The following is a 12057-nucleotide window of genomic DNA, read 5'->3' on the forward strand; positions in this document are numbered from 1 at the left end:
CAAGGAACAAAGTACTGACAATTCATCCCAATATCTTTTCAATTTGTTATAATAAGCTGCAAGAGTCATAGATCCTTGGCTTATATTAGCCAATTCTTTCTTGATTTGAAAAAATAAAGGACCATTACTTTCCCCAAATCTCTCAGCTGTCATTCCATAGATCATGGGCAGATGGTGCATACAGAAATCCATTTAATAGATCTCTAGAAATTGAGTTAAAAATCCATGAAATGATCATAGAATCTACTGTTATCCATTTCTTATATTCGGGAGCGTCAGAATTAGGTTTTGATATCTTGCCTATAACAAATCCAAGCTTACCTTTGGCTTTTAAGGCAATTATCATGGAACTTGTCTAAGACAAGTAGTTTGGACCAGTGAGAAGATTACTAACCAGTTTTATGCCAGGATTATCTGAATTTGACAGTGTTAATGCTTATTCAAGCTCTGGATCAAGCATTATATTTGCAGCAGTAGGGTTTGTAGCGTTTGCCATCGTATACAATCAACAAAGATCACAAAGAAAGCTATCTCAAACACAATTCACAAGGATCAAGAGAAATTAGACGATAACAAAACTAGACACTAAATTTGACTCATAAATTAAACAACTGGTTTGAAACACTTCATTACTTAGTACCTTAAGAGAAATTAGTTGTAACTCCTCTTGAGAGAAGTCCACTTGAGAGAAATATGTTACAACTATAAAATAATAGCAAATGAGCTTGAGTTACTGTAGAGGAAGTGTAATGCTGTTATTCAGGAAGTTGCTGGAAGTTACTAGAAGCTGCTGTTGTTGCTGTTGTTGCCACATTGCTGAAATTACTGCAGTTTATATGTTGCCACATTGCTGAAATTACTGCAGTTTATATTAACAAATAATTTATTTATTTAATAACCGATTTAATAACAAATTTATTAACGGATTGAGATCCGTTACTAATTTTTAACTAATTTAGTAATAGATTTATAACGGGTTTTAAAATCAGTTATTAAATTTGCAAATAATTTTATTAAGTAACAAATCCTTTACTAAATGATAAAAATTAGTAACGAAATACAAAATCTATTCCTAATTCGTTTCGTTATGAATTTGTAACGAATTTAAATCCGTTACTAATATCTGTTACTATTTCGACAGATTTTTATAGTGCAACTAATTAGTCGGTGAAAATTTCTTATTAATAAACCAGCCACATCATCATCGGATAATCAGAAAATATTATATTTATTTTCATTTTTTTACAGTATAAAAGGAGAACGATCACAGAGGTAAAGGTACACTATTCTCTAACACAAATGCTTTCAAATTTTATATTCGCCTTATTCTTCATATTATTGACTTAAGTATCAGAGTGGTTATTGTAGACACCCACTATTTCACCTTCTCTATTTTGTAGAATTAGTCAATTACAACACAAATTCATTTTGACCACGTCATATTAACATCAATTATTTATAAATAAAAAAAAACTAATCATCGATAGAATTTTGAGTTGGCAATTCAAGAAAAACTGATCACAAGTTTGATTCGAAAACCATCAAAACATTGATCTCCTCTTAGAAGAAAAAGTAACTCGGCATCATTCTACTCTTTACAAATAATAAAACACTTCATTTAACAACCTTATTATATAGAAAAGGGAGAAAAATCTTCACAGAGTGGAAGACGTATATTCTTACGAGGTGCTAATTAATCATCGCAAAGGAGGGAAGAAACAAATTCCTCAAAAGTTGTACCTCAAAATTAATAAATAATTTAGCTCAAATAGTGAAAAAATTGATTTAAAAGTTCAGTTTTAATCAAATTGTTATACTTAATATTAGAGTTAACTAAATTAAAAAATTATACGAAGCTAGTTAATAGATCTGCATAGGAAAACGATTATTTAGAGGACGAGATAAAACTGATTGGAGCAATAATAAACTAAAATATTTAAAGATTCGATTTTAATTTAATAATTATAATTCATATAATATAATTGCAAAAGAATAGTAAGATTGTGAAATTGTGGTCTGTTTTATTTATATATATACAATAATTAGCTCAAACTACTAGATAAAATGAATGCAAAAGGTGTTTTTAAAAATTATTTAAGTAAGTTTTAATTAGACTATTTAAAAATAATGAAATAAAATATCAAGGGAACATATTTGAGTATAAATACAAATATATTTTATGAAAGATACAGATTTGAGAGATAATTAAAAGAACACCACAAAATATTACATATAAAAGAAAAATTAAATAGGTAACGGCGGTTGAAAATATTCACTAGTGGCCACTCTTAAGGAGAGTTCCACAATTGCAAGAAATTTAGCATTGAAAAAAAAAAAAAAAAAAAAAAAAAAGGGGAAGATTTTAGGGTTTGAAACTGAAACATTATATTGTAAGAAAAGTCACCCTTGCTATGAACACAATATAATTCATAAGCTTAGCTTAAGCTGGGTAACTGCAACTTTTTTTTTTCTCTCAATATCATAATTTCATCGAAGAAATGGGAGAAATTTTTATAATTTAATTATTATATGTACAATGGTTTATAATATCTCTAACCATTAGGGATATTGTTATTAAAAATTCAAATTTTTATGAATTTTTGTGTTTTAATTTAAAACTTTATTTTTTGGTATAATAAATCAGGATTTAAAAGTTTTTGACAATTTTATTTAAATTTAAATTTTAAATGGAGAGCGTGTATCGATAGCTAACGTAACATATTATATATATTTTTTATGGAACCCATAGTGTATATTATATAAAAAAAATACACATGATTTATTACCGTATAATAAAAATAACTCAAAATATGATATATTATCAGGTGATTAGATTTTAAATCAAATTGAACTAAAAAACTAAAATTAAAATACTTTTTTTTTTCACAATCACAATATAACTAAATCCTCATTTATAATCAAATCACCAATAGAATTTAAAAAATAATGCAAGAATAAGAACATGGCAATACTAATTCATAATTAGAAACCATGAATCTATAAATCTTTCAAAAAAATCCCCATCAGAAGAATGTGTAATAGAAATAATCGAATATCCAAAAGATAATTACAAAATATATGAGATTCAATTAAGAAATCCATTCCAAACCAACATACAAATCCAATTTCCTAATTATAATCATACTCAAATTATAATGAAAATTATCATCAATTAATGAACTAAATAGAATAAAGAATTATTCTGTGGATGAAATATATTTTTTATTTATTGTGTTATTTTTAAATTAGTAATGATTATTAATTATATTAAGATAGAAGAGTCTACCAATTGATTTTAACTCATTAATATTAGAGTTATCGTTGAGAAATCTTAAATTTAAATTTAAAGTCGTAGTGAATTGTACTGAAAAGAAAAATTAATCTTAACACCATAAATAAAATTATTATGGAAAGTCTATATACATCTCAACATATATTAAAATTTTATCATAATTTAATCTTTTTACTATAGAAAAAATATTGGGTCTAAGAAAAACTAGAGTTTCAAGGCCTTGAAATTTAGATAAAAAGGGTTTACACATAAATATATATCCCAACAAATAAGATCTTTAAATAATTAAAATATACAATAGACAAAATTAAATTATTTAATTTTTTTAATCTTGTTAGTTTAATTTTTTTTTTTCTAAAAAAAATTCTCCAATTAATATCAGTGACCACAATCAACTTACAAAGGAGGAGGAGTAAACAAACTTGTTTACGGAAGTAATATTTAAATGATCATTTTCCTAAAGATTTTTGTCCTTTTTATGTATATTTTATTCAACTTTGGAAAAAAAATATATTCGTTGGGTTGCATATTAATTCAATTCTGGACCGTAGTTGGCAATAGCATGCATATGTGTTATATACCTAGTCACTTTCGATACATGAGTCACTTTCATGTATGCTTATATAGAGCTTTTTAAAAACAAAAATCATGCAAATTTAAAAAATTAAATCTCAAAATAAATTAAAAACTAAAAAGTCTGGTAGCAATCCCTAATCGGTCATTACCGTTACTGTATGAGACATGTATTAAGTAAGTATAATAAAATATTAAAAAATATTATAATAAAAGAATCGCTGCGTAAAGCAAATATGTTTCATGTTTTTAACTATAATTTTCAAGATCTATTTAGTATATCATATATTTTTATAATAATTTTAATTTAATTAATATTAAATTTTTTTTAATAAACTCCAATCCAGCACTACATTATTGTTTTGATGGGAATACTGCTTAGAACTGTAAGGCTCATGTATAGATTTCGATGGAAATGCAGGGAACATCGATTTTAACGGTGTATGTGGTATACCATAGGAACCGATCATCCGTGAAGGGGACGTAATCGACATCAAAAAATCCAATGTGCATTTTATGAATTGATTTTGAGAATGATAAAACCTCGATGACACATGAAATAAACTCGGTGTATCCTGATTAAGCATAGACTGGTAATACTGTAATAAGAGAGGCAATGAATATACAGCCTTAACAATTTTGATTGCTTGCGCTAATTGCCTCTATAACCTTTAGCATGACTAGGGCTCTTATCTCTAGCCGTTCATGAAACTGATTTTGAAATATGTGGTAATTTGAGTCATTTATCTATCTCTATACTATATATAAAAGTGGAAAGGGAGGAAAATATTAGTATTCTTAAATTATCCTACTATGTTTTGTTAATTACAAATTTATTGTTATTTAAAAATTTTTAATTTAATTATTTTATTATATTAATATTTTATTTAAATTCAAATTGATTGACGAAATCTCTTAACATTTAAATTATAATTGATTAAATTTTATTAAGGAAGATTCTTTTAATATTTAAATTCTTTGTATTCAAATTTTAAGTTAAATTATAAAATTTTTTTTAAAAAATAATTAGTCTAATATTATTTAAAATTTTTTTATTTAATTATATTATTAGTTGAAAATATTCTTTATTAAATTTTATTATAGAAGACTTTTTTACATTTAAATTCTATTTATTGAAATTTTATTGTAAATTAAATTATTTTTTTAAAAAATAAATTATATATAAAAGTATACAAATGATTTTAAATTAATGATGAGCATGAATTGATTTTTTTAATAAAAAAAAATGCCACTATATGATTAGATAAATTTGTATTATTATTTTTAATTAATATAAAAAAATTTATTAATAGATCACAACATATCAAACTTAAAAAGAGTATTTTTATTTATTTAGAAAATTAATATTTTTATTTGTTTATAAAATTATAAGTTAAGATAATAATAAATTTTATATTTTTAAACGAGAAAATGAAATAATAATTAGATCTTTAAATCTACTTTTGAGTCGATTATATATTTTAAAAACAGATTTTTAAATTAAAAATAAAAACTTCTATTTTCTTTAACTTCACAAATTAAAACATTTAAGCCGATGTAAATTTAATCTATTTTTTAAAAAAAAAAATATTAAATGTTATCATAAATTGAATAATATTTATAATATTTAAAAATTAAAATTTTATAATATATTAAATTTACGATGGCTATTAAGTAATAAATTTAATAGTAAATAATTATTATTTATTTAATCAATATATAAATTTATAATATTATAAATATTATACCATAAATATCTCAACTGCATACCAATAAAATCGCATCATATTACATTTTTATATTATAAAATAAAAAAAGCTAAAATTTCAATATAATTGCTATTTCCTATTTCAAAAAAAAATATAATTGCTATTTGTTTTTATATTTGACCAATAATTTAAACTGAAAAGACTATTATGAAATAAATTAAATTTAAATTGGACTATATTTAATTGAGATTAGGAATAAAAAAAAATTATTATCATTTATTTTATTTTGAATATTATAATTCCCTTTTAATTGTTATTTATTTATATTTTTGGAAAATAGTTTTGAACTCGCATTTGCTATTGCTGCTAATTCAATTATTGGAAACCTGATGACCATTTGTGATATTGATGATAGTTTCTTTCTGTACCGACTGCACTTATTAGCACTAGTGTTATCCGACGTGCTTGCTCGTTTTTAAATTCATTATAATATTTATAAATTTTATTTATTTATATATATTATAAATTTAAATTAAAATAAAAAATTAATTATACATATAAGTTTAGCCTAACCTGATAATAAGTTTATGTGAATAAATTTGAAAGGTCTCAGATTCAACTATTCAAATTCCCAATTTTCATTTTAAAAAAATAATTATAATAATTTATATTATAAATAAAAATAAAAATAAAAATAAAAATAAAAATTTTAAATTTAAATTTATTATATAATATTTTAATATTATTCTAATAATTTAATATTTAATATATTTTTATAAATTAAATAAATTTATTATTTAAATTATTTAATATTTTATTATTATCTTTTAATAAATGAAATGATAATGTTAATTATCTTTAATAAATATTATATTACATTATTTTATTTTTTAATATTATAAAGTTTAAATTTAAAATTAATATAATAAATTTTTATAATTTTCTATAAAAATATAAAATGAATTTTATTGTACTTAAATTATTAGTTCTTAATTTAAATTGTAAACATTAGCTTTTCATATTATGATTTATCACTTTAATAATTTATAATTTTTATATTATAAATTTGATGGAATTATCGTTCATTTTAAAATAATATTTTAAATATCATTGTTAATAATTTTAAAAGCAATATATATATATATTTTTAATTTTATAAATTTAAACGTTTTATTAAATAATTATAATTATAATAATATTTTTATATTTTCATTAAAAATTTAAATTATTATATATTATTCTACAATTATTTTGTAATTTAAAATTTATTTAATAATTTAATATTATCGAAGTTAAATTTATTTCAATAATATTATCTTAAATTTGATATTTTTATTTATTAATGTATATAACTAAAATTTAAATTTTTATTTATAACAAATATTAAATTTTTACTTTAATATTCAAATATAATTATTTATAATTAAAAAAAACATATTATCTAATATTCGATAAATATTTATTTAAATATTTTTAATCTCAATTTTAAATTTATATGCTTATCTCATTCATTTATCAAAATAAAATCAATATAAATGTAATTATTTTAATGTAGTTTATATTAACTTATAATTTATCATTTGCACGATTTTCAATTTTAATTAAATATATAATTATATTTTTAAAATACTTTATATAATAATAAAAAGTAATTTTAAAATTATTAAATTTATTATTATTATCAAATAATAGTCCAATTGAAATTCTTGAATGTTAGTATTCATTCATTAAAGCTATCATAATTAAAAAAATATAATTTTTAAATAATAATAGTAATAGATATTTATTTGACTTTTATTTATATTATAAATATATTCTACTCTAAATAAATCTAATAAATCATAGATAATTAAAAATAAATATTAAATACATTATTTTCATAAATATTAACTATTATAATTTATAAAATATTATCAACAAAAACTTTTATATAGAAATTCTTTAAATTATTAATTGTATATAACTTCATTAATAATTTTTTTTAATATTTTTTAAATTTATATGATAAAATAATTAATGAAAAATATATTTTTTAATTCTAAAAGAAAAAACGTTTTATTTAGAGTTTTAATTAAAAAATAATAATAATAAAGTTATATATTTAATTAATTAAAATTATATTATTTTATAAAATAAAATGTATATTCAAATAGAAAATACTTTAGCCAATTAAATTAAAGATCTAATTACAATTATCAAATTTAACTACATTCATTATTAGAAATTTTATTATTTTTTTGTCCTTCCAGAGTCATTTTATTTCATTTTTTTATTTATTATATTTTATTGGATAAAATAATTTAAATTTCAAATAAAAGTATTAATTTCAAATAAATATTCAAAATAATTTGCTTAATTATTATATTAAATAATATATATGGTAAACAATAAAATTTTAGCACTTTTTGGTATTTATAAAAAATTTTATTTTCAAATTTAAAGAAAATACTGTGATTTTTTCTTTGTTTACTTTTTTTCATATAATGAGATTTATATGAAAAAAAAAAGATTATATATTTTGAACTAAAAAAATTATATATATTTTTTTTAAATTACAATGTACATGAATATTGCATAAAATATTTAGAAAATTAAATTAAATATAGATAAAAATAAAATTAATTTAATAGTAAAAAAAATCATAGAATAAAATAAAACTTCAAAAATTATAAAAATACTAAATCAAATCAAGAGAAATCCAGTACATATCAATCACCTGTCGAAATAATAATAATCGATCTAATTGATATTGTATCTCCGTTAGGACATGGATAACAATTTGTTTAGCATTATTCCATATATATAATATATTATCAAATGTTCACTTAACGAAAAATTATTTAGAAAAATATTAAGATATTATTTATCTACTGTCTAGGGGAGCATTATGATGTGGTATTCAGTTAGCGAGTGTCGGTGCTTCTGCTGTAATTTAATCGCATGACCCATATTGGAAGTATGAATAAAGGACTAACCATCAACATTAAGATTTGTCGCCTTATACAATTGTCTGTACAAACATGTCAGACAGACTTTACCTTAGCTATAAATGTCGGCTTCTTTCAAATTGGCCAACAATGGTAAAAATATAAAATTCACACGAAAAGCAAATGTATAATTGAAAACAGATCCAATGAGCCTCATAATATATACTCGTATGAATTTTTGTACAACTTTCTCATCAGCATTATCTGAAAATTGACTGAACTCCTCAGCTAGCTAGTTCATCTTCAAATAATATCCTCTGATAGCATTATTAGGCGGAACAATATCTAATAACATATACGGATCCAATAAGACAAATTCCTAACAATGGTGGGGAGCAAACTTATGTCATTCAAATGGATTTAAAAGGAGTTCAAAATCATATTCATATGATCCATATATATTTGGGGCGTGCTTCAACTTATATGGGGCAGATTTGGTGCAACACTTGCAATCATAGGCTTAGGAAGCCTAATCAAACCTATGGGCTAAAACTACACAAAGGGAAGCCTAAAGTGAAGATCAAGAAAGGCTTTTGTGAAGATTCAGCTCTGTTATGATAGGCTTGCTATTTTTTTATTATTTAAATACTTGTTTTATTTTAGCTTTGTTTGGACTTGTATTCTGGCCATATTTTATCTTTTAAGTTTTAGAGTGTTGGGCCATGTTTTGGACTTATGTTTTAATACTTAGGTTTTATTTTAGTGTGTGATTGGGTTTGGGCCTTATGTGTTTAAGTCAGGCCTAAGAAGAGTGTCTTAGAGTTTTATTTGTTTTTCTCCTTACTATATAAGGATAGGAAACAATTGTAAGAGATAGCTTTTAATCAAAATTTCAGAATTCTTTTCATGCCTTTGGCATGTAACGCTTTGAGTGAGAGTGAGAATTTGCTTTCATCAATTGCACCAGGAATCTTGGCTTACTTATCAGCTATTTGTTGTGGCATTTGTCAGATTCTCATTTAAATCTTTCGATCATTGGTGTTTCAGCTTCTCTAAGTGTGGGGTGCCATAGGAGGTGAGTTTATCAAATCTTTGGATTCCATATCTATTTATGCGTGTGGGTTTGAGGCTTGTGTCATAGGGTTCCGCATCAACATCTCACACACTATTGGCTAATGGTAATATGATCGACCTATAACGGCTGCACCATCAATTGGAAACCTAGTAATCAGTTCGACATATTGAAGAGTAATGGTCATTTTCTCTTCTGAAAACATAAATATGTAGGTCTTTGATCACCACTACTCAATAAAAATAGTAATGAGGTGTCAATCTAGAAAAAAAAAATCTAAGCATATAATACCATAAAAACTAGTATGGCGTAAATGAGATATAATTTTCTTCAGAATTTTGTCCATATGCAAAACAATACCTGTTCTTTTATAGTCTATTGCTCTAATTTCTATAGATTATTGTCATGCTGCCTCAAACAAATGTTCTAATTGTGCATATGACAATGATATGTCATAAGACCCAATATAATAATGTCAATCATCACGTTCGCGTCGTCCCTTCATATTTATTTATAAAAAATAAATTATTATACTAAATTATACTAAATTATAACAAATAAAATTATTACTAATAATATCACAATAAAATTATTGCTACATTAAATCATTAATATTAAATTTTAATATAGTAAATAATAAACATTAATTTATTATATCTAAATCACAATAAATATTTTATTACTGTATTAAATAATCAATTATAAATTTTTAGTACACTAAATAATTAATATTAAATTATTTCCACTAAATCACAATAAAAATTTTATCCCTATACTGAAATACAATTACTAAAATTTTTCTATCTAAAATCATAATAAAATATTTTATCACTATATTAAATGATGAATTATAAATTTCTACTATTCTAAATCATAATAAAATTTTTTTATTACATTAAATAATAACTATTAATTTATTCTATCTAAATCACATTATATATCTTAATACTAAATTAAATAATCAATATTAAATTTTTTCCATTAAATCAAATTTTTTCCATTAAATCAATAAAAATTTTATTAGCACACTAAAATATAATTACTAAAATTTTTCTATTCAAATTATACTAAATATTTTATCTCCACATTAAATGATCAATTATAAATTTCTATTACACTAAATTACAATATTTTTTTTTATTATACTAAATAACAATTATTTATTTATTCTACTTACATCACATTATATATTTTAATCTTATTCACTAAAATCACAATAAAAATTTTATCAAAACACAACTAAAATTTCTATTTCTATATATATATCTAAAAAGTACACATACATATTTTTTTAAATTATATATATATATATATATTTAAAAAAGAAAAGAGTCTTAAATATACCTGGCGATAAGATGGAATAAATGGAAGAAGTCTAAAAATTTAGAGGAGTATATTAGAGAAAAAGAAAGAAAAGAAACGTTGAAGATTGATCCACGGCAATCCACATCACAAAAATAGTGAAAAGAGTTTCTCTCTAAAAAAGAAGAAGAAGAGTTTGACAAAGAAGAAACTTTATCTTTTTAAAGGCCAAATTGAATTTTAACTAGGCTAGAATAAGTGCATGCGGAGAGTTCTCTACGTACACCGTTGCATGAGCATTCGGCTCTTATTAGTGAGATATTTTAGAGAAAATTTTCAATTAATTCTTATGGTATGAATAAACTCACCGATTAGCCTATTAATTTTAAAAAATACATTAAAACATTATTAATGTTTTAAAAAGTATACTAATTAATTTCTCAGTTAATTTTAGCCGTTAAATATTTTATTATTTAGATCCTATAATTTTAAAAAATTTATTAATTAGTCCCTTAAATTTTTAAAAAATTATTAATTAATCTCTCTATATTAAAAGTATTTTAAATTTTTTTATAATACTTAACAATTAAAATTAATGGAGAAACTAACTAGTAAATATCTTTTTAAAACATAAGAGATATTTTAATATAATTTTTAAAATTGAACGACGAATTAGTGAATTTTTCTATACCATAAAAATTAAATAATTTTTTATATATTTTAATACCAATTTATAACACTTACCTATTTAAGTTTTCTTTTATATATAATATCTTTTATATTTTTCCTTTAATAATCTCTCGTATCTGTATCCTTTTCGGAACATATTTGTATTTATAATCAAATATGTTTGTTTTTTTTCTATAAATCAAATATGTTCTTGTTGATATTGTTGATAGAATTATTTCTGAGGATTTTTTTTTTTCTCCTCTAAATATTTAGCACCTTGTAAGATATTGTTGTTTTACGCTTAATGAGGATTTGTTTTTGTCTTTGTATGTAATAAATTTGTTAGACGTAATGTTTTATTATTTGAGACAAGAATAATGATGCAAAGTTATTTTCATCAAGAGGATATGAAATTTTGATGATTTTCACATCCAATTTTGTATAAAGATCTTGAAGTTAAATGGCTTCCCATCGAATTGCCAACTCAAATTTTCTATCGATATGTTGAACTCA

This window comes from Manihot esculenta, chromosome 10 (genome assembly GCF_001659605.2).
Source record: "Manihot esculenta cultivar AM560-2 chromosome 10, M.esculenta_v8, whole genome shotgun sequence".
Classification (NCBI taxonomy): domain Eukaryota; kingdom Viridiplantae; phylum Streptophyta; class Magnoliopsida; order Malpighiales; family Euphorbiaceae; genus Manihot; species Manihot esculenta.